This window comes from Arachis hypogaea, chromosome 19 (genome assembly GCF_003086295.3).
Source record: "Arachis hypogaea cultivar Tifrunner chromosome 19, arahy.Tifrunner.gnm2.J5K5, whole genome shotgun sequence".
NCBI classification, from domain to species: domain Eukaryota; kingdom Viridiplantae; phylum Streptophyta; class Magnoliopsida; order Fabales; family Fabaceae; genus Arachis; species Arachis hypogaea.
The window spans coordinates 40634926-40654013 of NC_092054.1; the positions used below are offsets into that span (position 1 = coordinate 40634926).

The 19088-nt window shown below is 38.1% G+C and overlaps 1 non-coding gene across 1 annotated transcript; it reads right to left on the reverse strand.

The window, feature by feature from the left end:
* Window positions 1-9387: 9387 nt before the first annotated feature.
* LOC112780661 (small nucleolar RNA R71) lies at window positions 9388-9495 on the reverse strand. The gene has a single exon (XR_003191482.1). It is a non-coding gene; the product is annotated as a small nucleolar RNA R71 (small nucleolar RNA).
* Between the last annotated feature and the right edge of the window lie 9593 nt (window positions 9496-19088).

The window sequence follows — 19088 nt, forward strand, 5'->3', positions numbered from 1 at the left end:
ACCATCAGAAATAGGCTTGAATCTTGGTGCTTCACAAAACTTGCAACTAGTTAGAACAGTATCGTCTTTTCGATACAACATGCAATTGTTTGAGCAACAATCTATTTTGATTGCCTTGAATCCAAGCTTTTGCACTAACTTCTTAGCCTCATAGTAATCCCTAGGTATGGCACTACCCTCAGGAGCAATTTTTCTAATTAAGGTGGCCCACTGCTTAAATGACTCCTGTGATTGGTTTCCCTCGGCCTTAATACATAGCATTCTAACAGCTATCGATAGTTGAGAGTGCACACAACCTTCCCACAAAGGCTCTTGAGCTGCCTCAAGAAGATCAAAAAAGTTTTTAGCCTCTACATGAGGATTCTCTGGACCAGCAGAATCAAAAACCATTTCATGATACCTTCTGGAGTTGTCTTCCCAGCTAATGTCATACATATCACATTCTTCCACATTTGCACCACTTCCTGAACTACCTTTCCCACAATTATTGAATCCCATCTGATTAATCCCTATGTCGTCAATCTCTCCATGTTCTGTCCAAATCCAATAATTTGGCATAAACCCCTTTCCTACAAATGCATCTTAATAATGTTCAGCTCTTTATAGTTTGTGCATCTACACTTAACGCATGGGCATCTACACTTTCCTTCCGACTTCACAACATCTAACTTACTAATTGTTTCTATAAACTCCTCAACCTTGTCATAAAACTCAGGTTTAATATCCCATATTGTTGGATTCAACCTATCATACATCCACACTCGATGGTGCCAAGACATTTCTTATGAATTCGATATTTTTAGTACCTATAAATCATCCAACACAAGCAACATTTCATCTATCATACAACACCCGATCAATATTTAACCATATCAATATTTTCAATGCAATACAAGCAACAACACAACATAAATAATATTTCATTTATCATACAATACCCTAGAAATCTATGAAATTTACAACACAAGAATTGCACTAACCTGAACTCCAAGCAAAAAGTTGAAGGGATTGGACCAAAAATCTCTGAGCGAATACTAATGAATAGAATTTTTTGACGGTCTAGAATTAACAAATGAATTCTCGTTGTAAGTATAGTTTCCAAACCAATCAATAATCCTTTCATACAAATATTTGTTTGTCACAAGTAACAAACCCCTAAAATCTATAAACTGAAGTATTTAAACCTCGGGTCGTACTCCCTAGGAATTGCAATAAGGTGCCTTGTTATTGGTTATGAGGTATGTTTGGAGTTTTTGGGATTTTAGACAAGAAATGCAAAATGCAATGAAATAAACTAACAACTATGAAAGCTCTTGGCAAGGTTATGAGAATTGGAAGTCCTATCCTTATTATCCTCCTCAATTATGACCACAATTGTCCATTGCTACCACTTAGTTAACCTCTAACCATGGAGGAAAGTCAAGTGGATGAATCAACTTGATTCCACAAGTCCTAGCCAACTCCTAAGGGAAAGAATAGCTTTAGTGGTATCCAAGTCAATTAGCAACTTCTAATTGTCAATCAACAAAAGAATTAGATAACTCAAGCATCACTAATTACTCCACCTAGGCCAAGAGGAACAAGATCTATAATAAAATCCAACCAAGCATTTCATCAAACACTTGGAAGGCACAAAAGAAAAGCAAAGTAAATTGGCAACAACAATGAAATCTAACAACAATTATTGCAAGGAATTAATAACAACAATCAAAAGAAACCCAATTATCATGAATTACCTCAAATTGAATTGAAAGAAAATAGAATGAACAAAAGTAGATCTACAAACAAAATAGAAGAAATTATAACAAACAATAGAAGAATGATGAATGTAACAACAAAGAATTCAAGAGTAGAAGAAGATGAAAGCATGAATTAAAACCTAGATCTAAGAACTAAACCTAATCCTACTCCTAATCCTAGAGAGAAGTGAGAGCTTCTCTCTCTAAAACTAACTAAAACTTGACCTAAAGTGTGTGAATGAATGTCCCTCCCCCTTTCCCTTCACTCCTTGGTCTATTTAGCCTTTTCCCGCCAAAAACTCAGCTCCAAATGGGGCTAGAAACCCTCCAAAATCGCCAGGCACGTGTTTGACTAAAGGAATCACGTGCGGCCTTCGGCGCGTACGCCCACAGCTCGCGTACACGCCCCTGGAGCTTTTCGCAATCCGCGCGAAAGCGCATAGTGCGCGCGCGTGGCCATGGGCTTTTCCAAATCTTTGGCTTTCCATGATTTCTCCACTTTGTATGTTTTCCTTCCACTCCTTTGATCCTTTCCTAGCCCTTTCCAATCTGAAATCACTAGCAAACACATTAAGGAATCTAGTAGAATCAAAGGAAGATAAAAATTCACCAAATTAAAGGTCTAAAAAGTATGTTTTCACATCTAAGTACAAATAAGGAGACAATCACAAAATCATGCTGTTTCATTGAATACATGTGAGGAAAGGTTATCAAAATGCTCTAAATTCAACACAAGATAAACCCTAAAAAGGGAGTTTATCAACCTCCCCACACTTAAACTTTAACATGTCCTCATGCTAAATCAAGAATGAAGCAAAGGGTATGAATGATAAACCACTATTTTATGGTTTATCTTGTGCTCAATTGAGTGGTTTTTATCAACTCTTTACTCACTTATACATATAAATTGCATGGTTTTACATTTTCCTTCCTAATTTTGTTTTATAATTGGAAACTTGCTTCCCAAGCCTTTAAATTACCAAATATTAATTCTCCCTTTATACCATTCAATGCCGTGATATGTGCGTTAAGTGATTTTAGGGATTACAGAGCAGGAATGGCTTAGAGGATCGAAAGAAAGCATGCAAAAGCGAAAGGAATACAAGAAACTGAAGGAACTGCTAAAGCTGTCCAGCCTGACCTTCTGATACTAAATCGACCATAACTTGAGCTACAGAAGTCCAAATGAGACGGTTTTAGTTGCGTTGAAAAGCTAACATCTGGGGCTTCGCAACGATATATAATTTGCCATAGTTTCCCCGAAGATAGGTGATGCCCAGGCGTGGGTTACGCAGACGCGTGACCTGGAAAAAAATGCAATCCGCGCGAACGTGTGGACGATGCTCACGCGTGACTTTGCCGCGTGCTGGACGTACCAGAAATCACTAGGGGACGATTTTTGGGCTATTTTTGACCCAGTTTTCGGCCCAGAAAACACAGATTAGAGGCTATAAAGTGGGAGAATCGATCTATTCATTGAGACAACATTCATTACTCACAATTTTAGGTTTTTAGATGTAGTTTTCTAGAGAGAGAGAGGCTCTCTCCTCTCTCTTAGGATTTAGGATTTAGGATTTCTCTTAATTTTAGGATTGCTTCTTCATTCCAGGTTCAATGTTCCTTTAATTTAGTTTCTCTTCTACTTTTATTTATTCTATTACTTTAGTTGCTCTATTTCTCTTGGTAATTACTTATTTAGCCAATTTGGCTTATGAACTCTTCATGTTAGATTTGAATTTATGTTTAAATGCAATTTGAGGTATTTTCATATTTATGATTGCTTTCTTATATTTATAATATAAATAATTTAGATTTTTCCCCTTTTGGCTTTGGTTGAGTAATTGGTGACACTTGAGTTGTCAAACTCAGCTGTTGATTGAAAATTAGAATTTGCTGATTGATTTGAATTCCTCTAAAGCTAGTCTTTCCATAGGAGTTGACTAGGACTTGAGGAATCAAATTGATTAGTCCACTTGACTTTCCTTTATTTAGTAAGGGTTAACTAAGTGGGAGCAATAAACAATTCTCATCACACCTGATAAGGATAACTAGGATGGGATTTTCAGTTCTCATACCTTGCCAAGAGTTTTCTAATTATTAATTTATTTTTCTTGCCATTTAAATTACTTGTTCCTTATTTCAAAAACCCAAAAATATACAATTCCATAACCAATAATAAATCATACTTCCCTGCAATTCCTTGAGAGACGACCCGAGGTTTAAATACTTCGGTTATAAATTTTATTGGATTTTGTTACTTGTGACAACCAAACTTTTGTATGAAAGGATTCTCTGTTGGTTTAGAAACTATACTTACAATGCGATTATTTTTATAAAATTCTTTACCGGCAGAAATCTGTTCGTCAATGACATTTATTCAATGCAACTAAACTATCTAAATGCAAACTATCTAAATGCAACTAACTATACGAATGCAAATGTTTGGTCAAAATAAATCAACTTCCAAGAGAACATATGTAAGCACAAGGGCTCAAACAATGGAAATCATATCCAACCCACAATTGTATTGAATTATCAAAAGGATTCACAAACTTGCATGAATATAGATGATAATGGTAAATACATGTAATTGAGCAATCAAACCCTCACCGGATGTGTATCCACTCTATTCACTCAAGTGTTTAGGGGTTGATTCACTCAATTCTTCCCTAATCATGCTTTCCAAAATTTGTTCTTTATCTAACAATCAACAATTATTCAATGCATGCATACAAATATCATGAGGTCTTTTCCATAAGGTTGTAATGGGGCTAGGGTCAAGGTAGGATCATGTATGGTTAAGTGGACTAGAATTTGAATCTTTGATTAGCCCAAACTTTCCCACCTAACCTATGTAATGACCTATACAATTAAGTTCTAACCTAACTACCGTCCTTCACTTTTCACATACTCATGCATTTTCTTTTGGTTTTCACAACACTTATGCATTGACTCTTATTGAACTTCACTTTGGGGCATTTTGTCCCCTTTTTATTTCTTTCTTCTTTTTCTTCTCTTTTTTTTCTATATATTTTTTTTTCTTTTCTTTTCTTTTTTTCTTTTGTTTTTTTTCTCATTTTTTTCTTTCTTTCGAACTACATTTACGAACATCAATGCATAAGATTTATACATTTAATCAATACATGAGTATGTACCCAATTCCCAAATATATAAATACAAAACATCCTTTTATCCCAACCAATGTCCCCAATCTCCCCCAACTTGAATATAAAACACTCTCACTAGCCTAAACTAATCAAAGATCCAAACAAGGGACTTTATTGTTTTTCACTTTAGGCTTGTAATGTGCTAAAATAAAGAATAATTGGGTTAAGCATAGGCTCAAAATTGGTTGACAATGGAGAGTAAAAGGTAGGCTATTTTGGGTAAGTGAGCTAATGAAATAATGGTCTCAATCATATAAATGCATGAATACAAGGAATAATTGGACATAAAGAATTAAACAAATCAAGGATCACAATCATAGGAAAAGAACAATTTCACACAAGAAGGAAAATAAGTGGTTATAAAATGTAACCACACAATAGGCTCAAAACTCACAAGCTTGTGTTCTTAGCTCAAAACATGATCCACAAAGTATGAATATATGCAAGTTCTATAAAAAAATTTTTTTTCACTCAATTGGGGTGGTGCCCTTTCTTTATAAATTCTTTGGAAAAATTCATTATTTTGATTAAGCTTATTCTAAATGCAATGCTGTGATTAAGAATTTCTAAAATTCCTTAGTTTACCCTTTTTATCAAAAACAAATTCTTTTATGCACAAAGGGTTTAACTAGGTTTTCAACAATTCAACCGTCATATCTGGCTCTAGCTGGGGCATAGCCTAGGGCACTGGCTCCTCGGGAGGTGATGAGCGGATAATTTATACGCTTTTTGGCATTGTTTTTAGTATGATTTTAGTATATTTTAATTAGTTTTTATTATATTTTTATTATTTTTTAAATAAAAATCACTCTTCTAGAATTTACTATGAGTTTGTGTGTTTTTCTGTGATTTTAGGTATTTTCTGGCTGAAATTGAGGGACCTGAGCAAAAATCTGATACAGAGGCTGAAAAAAGACTGCAGATGCTGTTGGATTCTGACCTCCTTGCATTCGAAGGGGATTTTCTGGAGCTACAGAAGCCCAATTGGCGCGCTCTCAATTGCGTTGGAAAGTAGACATCCTGGGCTTTCCAAAAATATATAATAGTTTATACTTTGCTCAAGATTTGATGGCCCAAATAGGCGTTCCAAGTCAGCTTAAGAATTCTGGCGTTTAACTCCAAAACTGGCACAAAAGCTGGAGTTAAACGCCCAAACTGGCACAAAAGCTGGCGTTTAACTCCAAGAAAAGTCTCTACACATGGAAGCTTCAATGCTCAGCCCAAGCACACACCAAGTGGGCCCGGAAGAAGATTTATGCATTAATTACTGATTTCTGTAAACCCTAGGCTACTAGTTCTCTATAAATAGGACCTTATACTATAGTACTTTTAATCTTGGATAAGTCTTATGCTATCTTAGACAGGTTTGAAGGCTGGCCATTCGGCCATGCCTAGACTTTGTTCTTATGTATTTTCAACGGTGGAGTTTCTACACACCATAGATTAAGGTGTGGAGCTCTGCTGTTCTTCATGAATTAATACAAAGTACTATTGTTTTTCTATTCAACTCAAGTCTATTTCTTCTCCAAGATATTCATTCGTTCTTCAACTTGATGAATGTGATGATCCGTGACACTCATCATCATTCTCACCTATGAACATGTGCCTGACAACCACCTCTGTTCTACTAGCAATGGCTTGAATGCGTATCTCTTGGGTTTCTAATCTAAGATTGGAACCTTCGTGGTATAGGCTAGAATTATTGGCGGCCATTCCTGAGATCCGGAACGTCTAAACCTTGTTTGTGGTAATCTGAGTAGGATCTGGGAAGGGATGACTGTGATGAGCTTCAAACTCGCGATTGTGGGGCGTGTGACAGACGCAAAAGGATCAATGGATCCTATTCCGACATGATCGAGAACCGACAGATGATTAGCCGTGCGGTGACAGCGCATTTGGAACGTTTTCACTGAGAGGACGGGAAGTTGCCATTGACAACGGTGATGCCCAACATAAAGCTTGCCATGGAAAGGAGTATGAATGATTGGAAGAAGGAAATAGGAAAGCAGAGGTTCAGGAGGAACAAAGCATCTTCATACGCTTATCTGAAATTCCAACCAAAGAATTACATAAGTATCTCTATCTTTATTTTATGTTTTATTTATCTTTTAATTATCAATTCTCCATCACCATCTGAGTTCGCCTGACTGAGATTTACAAGGTGACCATAGCTTGCTTCAAGCCGACAGTCTCCGTGGGATCGACCCTTACTCACGTAAGGTTTATTACTTGGACGACCCAGTGCACTTGCTGGTTAGTTGTGCGGAATTGTGACAAAGTGTGATTCATGTCTAAGAGCTCCAAGTCCTTTGGCGCCATTGTTGATGATCACGATTTCGCATACCAAGTTTTTGGCGCCGTTGCAGGGGATTGTTCGAGTTTGGACAACTGACGGTTCATCTTGTTGCTTAGATTAGGTAATTTTCTTTTTATTTTTCAGAATTTTTAAGAATGAATTCTAGAGTTTCAAAGTGATGTTCTTATCATCACAAAAGCTGATTAATTCTCATCAATTTAGCTGCTGAATGTAATGTCCTGCTGAAGCTTGGCCAACCATGTCTAATCTTTTTAGACTGAAGCTTTAGACTAACATTGCATGATTCCTGGAATTCTTATTAAAAGTTTTGATTCTCTTTATTTTCTTTTCCATATAAGTTTCGAAAATCACAAAAAAATTTATAAAACCATAAAAACCAAAAATATTTTATGTTTCTTGTTTGAGTCTAGTATCAATTTTTAAGTTTGGTGTCAATTGCATGACTTTCTTCTTCTTGCATTTTTCGAATTTATACATATTGTTCTTCATTGATCTTCAAGTTGTTCTTGATGATTTCATTGCCCTAATCTTTAAATTCTCTTGTTTTGTGTGTTTTGTTGTTTCTCATATGCATTCTCAATTTGTTAGTGTCTCTTATATGAAAAATTTTAAGTTTGGTGTCCTGCATGTATTGTTTGTTTGATTTGAGTTTCCTAAGATTAATTATATTTTGATTGTTTCTCATCATTAAAAATTCAAAAATATTTTCAAAATTGTGTCTTTTCAAGTCAATAATACAGAGAATTGAAGATTCAGAACATTCAGCAGAGGAATCAAACAGAAAAAGCTGGGCGTTCAAAACGCCCAGTAAAGAAGGAAAACTGGCGTTTAAACGCCAGCCAGGATACCTGGCTGGGCGTTTAACACCCAAAAAGGTAGCATTTTGGGCGTTAAATGCCAGAATGGATGCCATTCAGGGCGTTTAACGCCAGAAGGACACAAGAGGGAAGATTTTGTTTTTAATTCAAATTTTTTTCAAATCTTCATAATTCTTCAAAATCAAATATTTTTCAAATCACATCTTTTCAATCATATCTCTTCAAAATCAATTTCTTTCCATTTTTTTAATTTTCGAAAATCCTTGTTATAATTAAAGATTTACTTCAAAATTTTCAAGTTGTTACTTGCCTATTAAGAAAGGATCAAACTTTAAATTTTAGAATCATATCTTTTAATTTCTTATTAGTCAAGTAATCAACTTTAATTTTAAAAAACTTTCTTTTTCTAAATTGATTTTCAATCATATCTTCTCAATCACATCTTTTTCAAAATTAACTCTCAATCATATCTTTTTAATTTCTAATTTCAAACTCTTTTCAAAAATCACTTAATTTCTTTCCTAATCTTAATTTTCGAAAATCTCGATCAAATTTTCAAAATTTCTTTTAATTATTTCAAAATCTTTTACTTTAATTTTTGAAAATTCTTCCCCTCTTCTTACATTCTTCTATTTAAAGGACTAACACTCCTCCTCAAGGTACAATTCGAACTCCCTCCTTCTTTATATGTTCGAATTCTCTTCCATCTACCTCCTCCTTCTATTCTTCTTTTCCTCTGACACCTCAAGGAATCTCTATACTGTGACATAGAAGATTCCCTACTTTCTTGTTCTCTTCTCTTTTATATGAGCAGGAACAAAGATAAAGGCATACTTGTTCAAGCTGATCCTGAACCTGAAAGGACCTTGAAGAGAAAGCTAAGAGAAGTTAAAGAACAATTCTCTTTAGAGGGCCTAACAGTGCTTTTCAAGGAAGAAGAAACCATGGCAGCCGAAAACAACAATGCCAACAATGCAAGGAAGGTGCTTGGTGACTTTACTGCACCTATTCCCGATTTCTATGGGAGAAGCATCTCAATCCCTGCCATTGGAGCAAACAACTTTGAGCTTAAGCCTCAATTAGTTTCTCTAATACAACAGAATTGCAAGTTTCATGGACTTCCATTGGAAGATCCTCATCAGTTCTTAGATGAATTCTTGCAAATCTGTGACACTATCAAAACCAATGGGGTTGACCCTGAAGTCTACAGACTTATGCTTTTTCCTTTTGCTATAAGAGACAGAGCTAGGACATGGTTGGATTCACAACCTAAAGAAAGCCTGAACTCTTGGGAAAAGCTAGTTAACGCCTTCTTGGCAAAGTTCTTTCCACCTCAAAAATTGAGCAAGCTTAGAGTGGAAGTCCAAACCTTCAGACAGAAGGAAGGAGAATCCCTCTATGAAGCTTGGGAAAGATACAAGCAATTAATCAGAAGATGCCCTTCTGACATGCTTTCAGAATGGAGCATCATAGGTATTTTCTATGATGGTCTATCTGAACTATCCAAGATGTCATTGGATAGCTCTGTTGGAGGATCTCTTCATCTGAAGAAGACGCCTGCAGAAGCTTAGGAACTCATTGAAATGGTTGCAAATAACCAATTCATGTACACCTCTGAAAGGAATCCTGTGAATAATGGGATAGCTCAGAAGAAAGGAGTTCTTGAGATTGATACTCTGAATGCCATATTGGCTCAGAATAAAATATTGACCCAACAAGTCAATATGATTTCTCAGAGTCTGTCTGGAATGCAAGCAGCAACAGGCAGTACTAAGGAAGCTTCCTCTGAAGAAGAAGCTTATGATCCTGAGAACCCAGCAATGGAAGAGGTGAATTACATGGGAGAACCCTATGGAAACACCTATAACCCTTCATGGAGAAATCATCCAAATCTCTAATGGAAGGATCAACAGAGGCCTCAACAAGGTTTCAACAACAATAATGGTGGAAGAAACAGGTTTAGCAATAGCAAGCCTTTTCCATCATCTTCTCAGCAACAGACAGAGAATTCTAAGCAAAGCCACTCTGACTTAGCAACCATTGTCTCTGATCTAATCAAAACCACTCAAAGTTTCATGACTGAAACAAGGTCCTCCATTAGAAATTTGGAAGCACAAGTGGGTCAGCTGAGTAAGAAAATTACTGAACTCCCTCCTAGCACTCTCCCAAGCAACACAGAAGAGAATCCAAAAAGAGAGTGCAAGGCCATAACTATAACCCACACGGCTGAACCTGGAGAGGAGGAAGAGGCAGTGATCTCCACTGAGGAAGACCTCAATGGACGTCCACTGACCTCCATGGAGTTCCCTAAAGAGGAACCATGGGAATCTGAGGCTCACACTGAGACCATAGAGATTCCAGTGAATTTACTTCTGCCATTCATGAGCTCTGATGAGTATTCCTCCTCTGAAGAGGGTGAAGATGTTACTGAAGAGCAAGTTGCTAAGTACCTTGGAGCAATCATGAAGCTAAATGCTAAGTTATTTGGTAATGAGACTTGGGAGGATGAACCTCCATTGCTCATCAAAGAACTGGATGACTTGACTAGGCAGAAATTACCCTGAAGAGACAAGATCCTGGAAAGTTCTCAATACCTTGTACCATAGGCACCATGACCTTTGAGAAGGCTCTGTGTGACCTAGGGTCAAGTATAAACCTTATGCCTCTCTCTATAATGGAGAAGCTAGGGATCATTGAGGTACAAGTTGCAAGAATCTCACTGGAGATGGCAGACAATTCAAAGAAACAAGCTTATAGACTTGTAGAGGATGTCTTGGTAAAGGTTGAAGGCCACTACATCCCTGCTGACTTCATAATCCTAGAGACTGGGAAGTGTATGGATGAATCCATCATCCTTGGCAAACCCTTCCTAGCCACATCAAAAGCTGTGATTAATGTTGACAGAGGAGAATTGATTATTCAAGTGAATGAAGACTCCCTTGTGTTTAAAGCTCAAGGATATCCCTCTGTAACCATGGAGCGGAAGCAGGATGAGCTTCTCTCAATACAGAGTCAAACAGAGCCCCACAGTCAAACTCTAAGTTTGGTGTTGGGAGGTTCCAACATTGCTCTGAACATCTGTGAGGCTCCATGAGAGCCACTGTCAAGCTATTGACATTAAAGAAGCGCTTGTTGGGAGGCAACCCAATTTTTACTTATCTATGTTAAATTTCTCTTTTCTTTTGTTATTTTATGTTTTCTATAGGTTGATGATCATGTGAAGTCACAAAAACAATTGAAAAAGCAAAAACAGAAGGAAAAACAGAATGAAAAATAGAACACCCTGGAGGAGAAACTTACTGGCATTTAAACGCCAGTAAGAGTAGCAGAATGGGCGTTAAACGCCCAGTCTGGCACCATTCTGGGCGTTTAACGCCAGAAATGGGCACCAGACTGGCGTTTAACGCCAGGAATGGGCAAGAAGCTGGCGTTAAATGCCAGAAATGGGTAGTAGCCTGGCGCTTAACGCCAGGATTGGCATAAAGGGGCGTTTTACATGCCACATGGTGCAGGGATGAGAAATCCTTGACACCTCAGGATCTGTGGACCCCACAGGATCCCCACCTACCCCACCTCTCTCTCTCTTCTTCACCCATTCACCAATCACCTCAATTCCTCTTCCCCAAAAAAACCCCTCACCTATCCAATCCCACCATTCTCTTCACCACTCACATCTATCCTTCATAAAACCCCACCTACCTCACCATTCAAATTCACACAACATACACACCGCCTATTCCCCTTGGCCGAAACACATAGCCCCCTCCATCTCCTTTACTTCTTCTTCTTCTTCTACTCTCTTCTTTCTTCTTTTGCTCGAGGACGAGCAACCTTCTAAGTTTGGTGTGGTAAAAGCTAAAGTTTTTTTGTTTTTCCATAACCATTTATGGCACCAAAGGCCGAAGAAACCTCTAGAAAGAGGAAAAGGAAGGCAAAAGCTTCCACCTCCGAGTCATGGGAGATGGAGAGATTCCTCTCAAGGGTGCATCAAGACCACTTCTATAAAGTTTTGGTCAAGAAGAAGGTGATCCCCGAGGTCCCTTTTAAGCTCAAAAAGGGCGAATATCCGGAGATCCGACATGAGATCCGAAGAAGAGGTTGGGAAGTTCTCATCAACCCCATTCAACAAGTCAGAATCTTAATGGTTTAAGAGTTCTATGCCAATGCATGGATCACCAAGAACCATGATCAAAGTGTGAACCCGGACCCTAAGAATTGGCCTACAATGGTCCGAGGGAAATACTTGGACTTTAGTCCAGAAAATGTAAGGTTGGCATTCAATTTGCCTATGATGCAAGGTGATGCACACCCATACACTAGAAGGGTCAACTTTGATCAAAGGTTTGACCAAGTCCTCATAGACATCTGTGAAGAGGGCGCTCAATGGAAGAGAGATTCAAGAGGGAAGCCGGTTCAACTGAGAAGGCATGACCTCAAGCCCGTGGCTAGGGGATGGTTGGAGTTCATCCAACGCTCAGTCATTCCTACTAGCAACCGGTCTGAAGTTACTATAGACCGAGCTATCATGATTCATAACATCCTGATTAGAGAGGAAGTAGAAGTTCATGAGGTTATATCCCAAGAACTCTACAAGGTGGCAGACAAGTCCTCCACTGTGACAAGGTTAGCCTTCCCTCATCTCATTTGTCACCTCTGCAATTCAGCTGGAATTGACATAGAGGAAGACATCCTCATTGATGAGGACAAGCCCATCACTAAGAAAAGGATGGAGCAAATGAGAGAACCTCACCAAGAGCATGAGAAAAATTCTCATCATGAAATCCCTGAGATGCCTCAAGGGATGCATTTTTCTCCACAAAACTATTGGGAGCAAATCAACACCTCCCTAGGAGAATTAAGTTCCAACATGGGACAACTAAGGGTGGAGCACCAAGAGCATTCCATCCTCCTCCATGAATTAGAGAAGACCAGAGAACCAGGAGAGAGGAGCAACAAAGGCAAGGAAGAGACATTGAGGAGCTCAAGCACTCCATAAGATCTTCAAGAGGAAGAACAAGCCGCCATCACTAAGGTGGACCCGTTCTTTAATTTCCTTGTTCTTTATTTTCTGTTTTTTCGAAAATTGTGCTCTATGTTTGTCTATGTTTGTGTCTTTATTACATGATCATTAGTGTCTAAGTGTCTATGCCTTAAAGCTATGAAAATGAATTCATCACCTTTCTTAAATGAAAAATGTTTTTAATTGAAAAAGAAAAAGAAGTGCATGAATTTCAAATTTTAAAATAGTTTAATTATTTTGATGTGGTGGCAATACTATTGTTTCTCTGAATGAATGCTTGAACAGTGCATATTCTTTGAATTTGATTGTTTATGAATGTTAAAATTGTTGGCTCTTGAAAGAATGATGGGAAAAGGAGAAATGTTATTTGATAATCTGAAAAATCATAAAATTGATTCTTGAAGCAAGAAAAAGCAGTGAAAAGCTTGCAGAAAAAGGATATATGCGAAAAAAAAGAAGAAAAGAAAAAGAAAGAAAAAGAAAAGCAAGCAGAAAAAGCCAATACCCCTTTAAACCAAAAGGCAAGGGTGATAAAAAGGATCCAAGGCTTTGAGCATCAGTGGATAGGAGGGCCCACAGGAATAAAATCCTGGCCTAAGCAGCTAAACCAAGCTGTCCCTAACCATGTGCTTGTGGCGTGAAGGTGTCAAGTGAAAACTTGAGACTGAGCGATTAAAGTCGAGGTCCAAAGCAAAAAGAAGAGTGTGCTTAAGAACCCTGGACACCTCTAATTGGGGACTCTAGCAAAGCTGAGTCACAATCTGAAAAGGTTCACCCAGTTATGTGTGTGTGGCATTTATGTATTCGGTGGTAATACTGGAAAACAAAGTGCTTAGGGCCATGGCCAAGACTCATAAAGTAGCTGTGTTCAAGAACCAACATACTTAACTAGGAAAATCAATAATACTATCTGGATTCTGAGTTCCTATAGATGCCAATCATTCTGAACTTCAAGGAATAAAGTGAGATGCCAAAACTGTTCAGAAGCAAAAAGCTAAAAGCCCCGCTCATCTAATTAATATTGATCTTCATAGCTGTTTTTGGGATTCATTGTATATTCTCTTTTTTTATCCTATTTGAATTTCAGTTGCTTGGGGACAACAACAATTTAAGTTTGGTGTTGTGATGAGCGGATAATTTATACGCTTTTTGGCATTGTTTTTAGTATGATTTTAGTATATTTTAATTAGTTTTTATTATATTTTATTAGTTTTTAAATAAAAATCACTCTTCTGGACTTTACTATGAGTTTGTGTATTTTTCTGTGATTTCAGGTATTTTCTGGCTGAAATTGAGGGACCTGAGCAAAAGTCTGATACAGAGGCTGAAAAAGGACTGCAGATGCTGTTGGATTCTGACCTCCCTGCATTTGAAGTGAATTTTTTGGAGCTACAGAAGTCCAATTGGCGCGCTCTCAATTGCGTTGGAAAGTAGACATCCTGGGCTTTCCAGCAATATATAATAGTCCATACTTTGCCCAAGATTTGATAGCCCAAACAGGTGTTTCAAGTCAGCTCAAGAATTCTGGCGTTTAACTCCAAAACTGGCACAAAAGCTGGAGTTAAACGCCCAAACTGGCACAAAAGCTGGCGTTTAACTCCAAGAAAAGTCTCTACACATGGAAGCTTCAATGCTCAGCCCAAGCACACACCAAGTGGGCCTGGAAGAAGATTTCTGCATTAATTACTGATTTCTGTAAACCCTAGGCTACTAGTTCTCTATAAATAGGACCTTATACTATTGTACTTTTAATATTGGATAAGTCTTATGCTATCTTAGACACGTTTGTTCTTATGTATTTTCAACGGTGGAGTTTCTACACACCATAGATTAAGGTGTGGAGCTCTGCTGTTCTTCATGAATTAATACAAAGTACTATTGTTTTTCTATTCAACTCAAGTCTATTTCTTCTCCAAGATATTCATTCGTTCTTTAACTTGATGAATGTGATGATCCGTGACACTCATCATCATTCTCACCTATGAACATGTGCCTGACAACCACCTCTGTTCTACTAGCAATGGCTTGAATGCGTATCTCTTGGGTTTCTAATCTAAGATTGGAACCTTCGTGGTATAGGCTAGAAGTATTGGCGGCCATTCTTGAGATCCGGAACGTCTAAACCTTGTCTGTGGTATTCTGAGTAGGATCTGGGAAGAGATGACTGTGACAAGCTTCAAACTCGCGATTGTGGAGCGTGTGACAGACGCAAAAGGATCAATGGATCCTATTCCGACATGATCGAGAACCGACAGATGATTAGCTGTGCGGTGACAGCGCATTTGGAACGTTTTCACTGAGAGGACGGGAAGTAGCCATTAACAACAGTGATGCCCAACACAAAGCTTGCCATAGAAAGGAGTATGAATGATTGGAAGAAGGCAATAGGAAAGCAGAGGTTCAGGAGGAACAAAGTATCTTCATACGCTTATCTGAAATTCCAACCAAAGAATTACATAAGTATCTCTATCTTTATTTTATGTTTTATTTATCTTTTAATTATCAATTCTCCATCACCATCTGAGTTCGCCTGACTGAGATTTACAAGGTGACCATAGCTTGCTTCAAGCCGACAGTCTCCGTGGGATCGACCCTTACTCACGTAAGGTTTATTACTTGGACGATCCAGTACACTTGCTGGTTAGTTGTGCGGAATAGTGACAAAGTGTGATTCATGTCTAAGAGCTCCAAGTCCTTTGGCGCCATTGTTGATGATCACGATTACGCATACCAGAAGGCTGCTGGGTCTCCTGAGTAGCCTGCGTCCGTGGAGGTGCCTCCTGCTGAACCGGCATTTCAACATGCTCCTCCTCGTGCTTTGCCTCGTGATCCTCCTCATCAGAAGCGGGAGAGTCAGGGAGAGGGGTAGCTGAATGCCCTATGATACAAACACCTAGTCTATGCGATTAAGACGTCGCATGATACGATGCTCGCTGCGCTCCATGAAGTCACACACACACACACACACACACACACACACACACACACACACACACACACACAGAGAGAGAGAGAGAGAGAGAGAGAGACGCATATACTAAGCACCAAACTCCGGCTTCGTACAGGCCACCCTAGATTGGAGTCGGGCTGCTACCCAAAAGATCCTAACCTCTCATAAAATATGCTAATGTGAGGGAAAATAGACTATACTACTATGGGCTAGAAGTCAGACCAATGATCATTGCGTCCTCCCAAGATGGAGTGACATCAGATGGTATCTTGTCGAAAGGGATCGACAAGAAGCCATTAGGCATGGCTGGCTTGAAGACCTCTCCTAAAGAACCAAATTGATCATTCATCAGCTCCCACGGCTGGTAATCCACCACAGGCTCCACCGGTATCAAAGACTCAGGTACATGGTCAAACTAATCAGGATAAATAGACTGAGTGTTGAAAGGTTTCTCTGGCTCCGGCTCTGTCTGATAGAAGTGTTGTGGCGAAAAAGGGGGATGGAGGTCGCTTGGGTGTAACTCAGATAATAGAAATTCGTAAGGAAAATTAAGATCAAAATCCTGAGAGAGAAGGGGATGAGAGAAAAATCTCTTCAGGAGCATGTGCATCTCCATACTTTGCTCGCCCCACAGGAAGGTGCTGCCCCATGTGGGATTATCGTAGCGGGCTAGTAGAGGATAGTCAATGAAGATGACTCCCGATTCCATCTGTGGTTTTGGGAGGAGAAAGGGGGGGTGAGAATCAATGGTTCCCAGTAGGGCGATAACAAAGAACAAAAAGGTTTTCGTACTAACCAAAGTCTTGATAGGGAACTAGTTGTCTTTCATACTAAGTTTTCATTTACTAAAGTTAATTGATAAAAAGCACATACAAGCAAAAGAATTGCAAGGCATAAGTAACAATCAAAATACACACATTCAATCACATAGAAATGAACAATCAAGTATGGTTCATGCCTTATCTTAGTGTAGGCCATGAGCTCATGTGTCGATTTTCTACCCACTCCGGACATTACCCGAACACATGTTCCGGATATGGTTTTCCAACCGGTGCGCAGTTTCACATAGAAGTCGTGCCAAAATAAAGGGCGCAGTCTCACACAGAAGTCTCACAATAAACAAACATCTTATTGTGAAGTCAGAATATTTCTTCGAACTGGAAAACGACTCTTCATTTCATTTGGGCATGCCTATACTAACTGGCTAGGCGGTCCCATCTCTACACTACCAGGTGGCCAGCTTGCAATCTTGGGTCTTTTGCTTCTCTTTGGGGTATAGTGTAGTGGTATTTTGCTCAACTCGCTCACCAGTACACAGCCATGGTATAACTCAAGAGATTCTTTTCTCAACCTTGGATATCATGTTACATGTACATCCTAGGTATCAAAATGTCATGCTTCTTCCTATGCCACTCTGATAGCTTAGGTATTACGACGACTCTTAAAATATTTAATACTGAAAAAGGAGCCTGTTTAAAACTTAAAACCGTATTTTCAAAAGACCTTTTACTTGTAAACATAAATCCATACTTACAACCCATTTACAATACTTCCAAAGAATATATACATAATATTAATTTACAAGCATTTCATATGAAATTCCTATCCCTCTTACAAAACTTGTAAAGTTAAAGGCGAAGAAAATGTAATAAATAAAACAAAACAAAATATCGTGTAAACAGAAAACAAAATAAACTCTTCATGACTTCTTCGTCCATACCCTGAAAGGAAACACCTGTAGGGGAGTGAGAACATCATCATCGCTGGTTCTCACTATAGGGTTAGAGAATTACTATAATAAGATACTTAAAATAAAACTGTTTTCAGTATATAGTGATCGTTGCCCGCCTTATGTATCCATTCAAAAATCAAAGATTCACATTCAAAAATCCGAAATCCTTTTTAAAAGACAAATCCTTTAATTCTTCAAAAATCCAAAACCTTTCCTTTTATATCAAATATACTAGACAGTATAAATGACCAAGCTGTTCTAAGTATAGGTTCATTAAGTCTATGCTGAACCAGTTTGATTTTTCATACTTTACTAAACCAAAAACACAAGCCAATCACGACCATAGGCCCAAACAACTCAATCAACATCCAATTCACCATAAACCACTTAATCTCAGTCACAAACATAAGTAAGAAAGTTCAAACACAATCAAAGCAGTTACATCAAGTAGAGCAATTAGCAGTTAAACATAATTATTCACATAGACAAACCAATTACAATATACAACCCAAATAATGTCACATAAATGTATATGATGAATGCCTGTCCTATGGCTGATGAGTTTCATCTGTCGGTTACAAAGCTAACCCGACATGTCTGGCTGCTAAACCCTGGACAGTCCCCTGTGCACGCATTCCCAAGAGTCTATGCATAGCTTTTTCTCAATCATCAATAAATTCAGCTCATTGGGGAATTTCTAGGGCGTTAAAGTATTTGACCACCTCTTGCGACGTAGGGTCAACAGAGTATCGAGTCTCGACCTGGAGCACGCGGTGGCAAGCCACTGTATCTTACCCAGGGAGATTTGTATCTCAGATAACTGGAAGTTCATAAGCCAAGTAATAATTTCATATCATTCATTCATCATAATTTTCTCACTTCCTCAACAATCCATATCAAGTCAAATTATCATTCATGCCATATATCACTTTTTCTAAAATAACTTTACTTTGAAACCAAAATCAAACTCATCTTTGTCTAAATTTTAAAAATCCTCATCATATCTCAAGTTATTTCAAGCTCATAAGCCATTTTTTCCTCAAAATTCTTCACTTTAAATCATCTGTTTAACTACTTCAAATTGGAGTTATCAATTAACTACCTCGACAAAGCCTCAACTCTAGGGGAGAATAACCTATCTTATTTCGTAAATTCTTTAAAAATCCTCGAAATCATAGTTACTTAAATTGGAATCAATTAAAATGGAGATTAAAACTAAACCAAAGCATGTAAGCCAAAATTTCCGAACCAATTTCAAAACCAAATTATTTAAACCTAAAACCAATTTCAGTTTCATTCTTCAATCGAAAACATTCTCAAAGGCTCAAAATTTTTTTAGTCTTGC